This window comes from Corvus kubaryi, unplaced genomic scaffold (assembly GCF_017639235.1).
Source record: "Corvus kubaryi isolate FWS band 111438036 unplaced genomic scaffold, C.kubaryi_AGA036_p1.0 37394, whole genome shotgun sequence".
Taxonomy (NCBI): domain Eukaryota; kingdom Metazoa; phylum Chordata; class Aves; order Passeriformes; family Corvidae; genus Corvus; species Corvus kubaryi.
The window spans coordinates 827,022-831,026 of NW_024581133.1; positions in this window are offsets into that span (position 1 = coordinate 827,022).

The following is a 4,005-nucleotide window of genomic DNA, read 5'->3' on the forward strand; positions in this document are numbered from 1 at the left end:
TTTGAACTATATATTTAATAATGAAAATGAAGCTTTATGATGTTTGATGAAGATCTGAGTTTCTCAACTGTCTTACCTTGATTTATGTGTTTTTCTTTACTTTGCTGTAGGTTTTAGAGTGTCAGTAATATGCAAGGTGCCCTTTAATGCTTATCTGATGAAGACTGGAGAAAGGATGAATGTGCATCTTGTATATTCAGCACTGCCCTTAGATGAGAGAAGTCAGTGTATCATGAAATCTCCAGGAAGTCTGCCAGGGAGCGTAAGGGAGACTGCACTTTCCAGATGATACTTATCAACTATCTTGTACATGCAAATGACTGCTGCTCCAAAAGGGCAAAGCTCAGATATTGCTGAGTCCTTTCCCCGCTTCAGCAGTGTTTTCCACTCTTACACCAGGTTTTCAAAGGTTACCTAGCGTTCACTTTAGAGAGAATTGGGGGAAACTGTACAGGAAGAGATTGTTTGCAATTTCTAGTCATTTGTGTGCCCTCTAAAACTGAGAAAAGATTTCTTTTGGTAGCAGAAGAGTCAAACACAACTGCAGTTGTACTGTGTACAGAACTGTGGTCTGGACTAGGATATCAAGAGTGTGTCCTAGTTTCTGTATAGCTGCTATTGAGTCATAAGCAAACAGCATGTATCCTCAAACTATTTTTTTGTGTCATGGTGCACAGCTGCTTGCATACTCAATGAAAAAAAAGCATGAAGAAAGGACACATTTTTAATGAAAAGTCACCATTCCCCTGTAGTAGATTAACCTTTTATTTTGCACTGACATTATGCAATGTTTGTATCTTGATAACTTTATTTAAATAGACTTCTCCAAGTCATCTCCATTCAATTATTTGCTTTGAACAGCAAATAAGTGTGGATTTTGAATATGTGGTTACTACAAGTCATGTCTAGGAAATAAATTTGTATTCACTTTAATAGTCAAACTACACTTAGTCCATATATGGATTTGGAATGAAAGTGACCTTGGATTATCTGTGCACAACTTTGATTTTACTGAGTCATTCTCCATTTACAGCTTGATCTGAGTAAACACTTTCCATTAGGGACACACCTGGAGAAATGCTGGATGCTCATAAACTATGAGCTAAATTCTACACAGCCTTCTATGCATAGGTTAAGACTAAACTAATTTTTGAGAGGTCATTGGTTTCTTCTCTTTAGTCCTCAATAGGCTCAACCATATAGCATTATTTTTAATACATGTTTGAGTGGTTTATAAGGGCCTCCAGTGATGGCTGCTACAACTAATCTCTTCCAGTGATAAATGATACTTAGCATGAGAAAGTTATTTATAACATCCAACTAAATCTTGCTGAAGTTGAGTTAAATACTGCTTAGGCCTTTTCACTATAAGCAAAGAAAACAGTTCTTGTATCTCCCTTCTCAGTCTTTTTTTCGTAACTAAGACAACCCCAGACTGTTCAGTCAGCCTTTCTTTTTTGCACCTCTCATCATTCTGGCTCTTTGCTTTCTTCTTTAGGACTGAATCGGTCTTGAAGTGTCTGAGGCTGGACACAGCATCCCAGTCAGGGCCTCTCTGTGCCAATCAGACTGGAAGAATGGGTTGATAAATCACATGGATTAAAGTCCTCTTCATACATCCTGTTGTAATACGCTGTTTTTCAGTATCAGGAGGTGTCAACTTGCATTCATCTTGTTACCCAGTATAAGAGATGTCCTACCTGCTTGTTCCCAGAATGGTAGCTCTCCCTATTGAACTTTATTCTCTCACTACCCAAGATTTTATATGCTCAACACAGCATTGCTTTTTGAAGAACTGATAGCTGTTTCCAACAAACTTGCATCCACCACATTAAAGTTTCATCTAATTAAGTTTCCCTAGTTTGCATGGGGAAGTGTCAGAAGCCTTATTAATGCCAGAAGGCATCTGGAACTTCAGCCACCTTCACCCACTTCTCCACATGGTCTGTTTCCTTTTTCTTAAAGGAAAGATGATTGTGTGAAACCCTGTTCTTAACTGTGAATTCCTGCCTAGCTACTCAGTTTCTTTTGAGTGCTTATTTTAGATGATTTATCAAGTCATTATTGACAGCTTAATTACATAGCTTGTATTCTGTCCTCCCCTTACTCTTATTCAAATTCAGGAAAAGTGACTCCTGGAAACCCATTCATTTGTTACAGGTTCCTATATGAATCACCAGTAATTAACTGGAGATTGCTTCTGTCATTCTCTAATCTCTTAAGGATATTTTTTCATCCAAGTTGAAAATATTTACCAAAACTAATTAAAGTAACCTGTAAACCAGTCTTTCCTTCTTCCAGCTAGAGGCTATACTCCATTTGTTACACTATTTACCTTGATCATGCCAGATTGAACAAAAAGAAACATTAAACTCTTTGGTCTTTACAAGTTTTGTTCAGTAATATTTCAGTGCCCCCTTGTCTTCATGATCTGCTTTAGATACACATCCTTAAAAACTGACCTAGTTACTGTAGGCTGCTTTCTTGTATTTGAGGCCATTGAAGAATTTATTTCCCATCTCTCCTCTGCATTGTGTTCTCTTAAAGAAATAATTATATTAAGGAACTGCTGAATCCTTGAAACTGTTTTCCCTCACATTAATTTTCTAAGAGATTTGAAAGAAATTCCTGAAGTTTGCATTCTTGTCTGCAGTCACTGCTTTGGTCTTCTGCTTCCTTTTAAAAATCTTTGAACTTCATCCTTTTTATGATCATTTTTTCTATGTTGCTCTGTTTTTCACACTTTCAGACCGTTTCTCCCTGATTTTGCTAGAAGCAAATGTGGCACACCCACCACTGGCATGGCTTTTTTCATCATTAAGAAAAAACCCACTGGTGCGCTCTATGATTATTTTTCTGTGCAATCTGCCTGGCTGTATCCCTTTCTGAATGAGGGATGTTGACATTCCTTGGGTTCCCCGCAGCTACATGATCCTGGTTTCTGGACAAATCTCTCAGGTGCACAAGAAACCTCTTACTGGTACAATTCAGCTGTGGCAAAATCATTGACAGCTTCTGTTTTCACAGACCTTTCTGCCTTGCCTCTTGTTTTCTTCCCAACCACAATCACACAAAGCCTGTCATGGCCAGTCCCTCCGGAGCTGTGCCAAGTAGAATCCATACCTTGCTGTTCACATAATCCTTCTATTTAGGGACCCCTAAATATTTATTAATGGTGGGCTATTTAAACCCCTCCTTTATGCTCTTGGAAGAGAGTCCACAGAAGGTTATTGTTCAGCCAAGAACCAGACAGTGAAAAGTAAATGGGGAGGGAATAAAATACTCCATATAACTTCATCCTGTGCTGTTAGGGAGTTCCAGGGGACTGAGACCTCCTATCCTGTCAGCTGCTGTCTGGGATTCAAGAGATCTCGAGTAAAGCTGCTGAGGACTCGGCTTCTTGTATTTTGATCACTAAAAGTGGCCGAAACAACTAACTTCAGCCAAGCAGTAAAGGTTTTTTTCCCTTTACCCTGGTGCTGAGCAGGGGAGGCCACGCAGGCCTGACAAGCCGGGGTTAGGGGTTGTAGTGAGGTGGGGGCCTGTGAGGGGACCAGAGGAAGTGGCCTTAAGCTGAGACGCGGGAGATTGTCATTAGATACCAAAGAGTTTTCAGTGTTCGGCTGGTGAGGCCTTGGAACAGGCTGCCCAGGGCGGCGATGGAGTCGCCATCCCCGGAAGCGTTTCAGAGACGTCTGCCTCTGGCTCCGGGTGATGTGGTTTTGTGGTTACAGGGACGCCTCTACGGGTGGACTGGACCATACTGAACGTCTCTTCCAACCCTAATGTTTCTGTAATTCCGTGATTCTAACGGGCGGAACACCAGGGCAGTGCAGCCTCTGAGAGCCGCCCAGCGCTGCCCCCGGAGCCGGGTCCCGAACCCGCGGCCCCGGAAGTGACGCGCGGAGCGCGGGCGGATCCCGCCCCCGAGCCCCAGCCCGCGCGCGCGGGGGCCGAGGCGGAGGAAGTCTGGCCCCGCCGACGCGCCGTCGCGCGCGCCGCCGC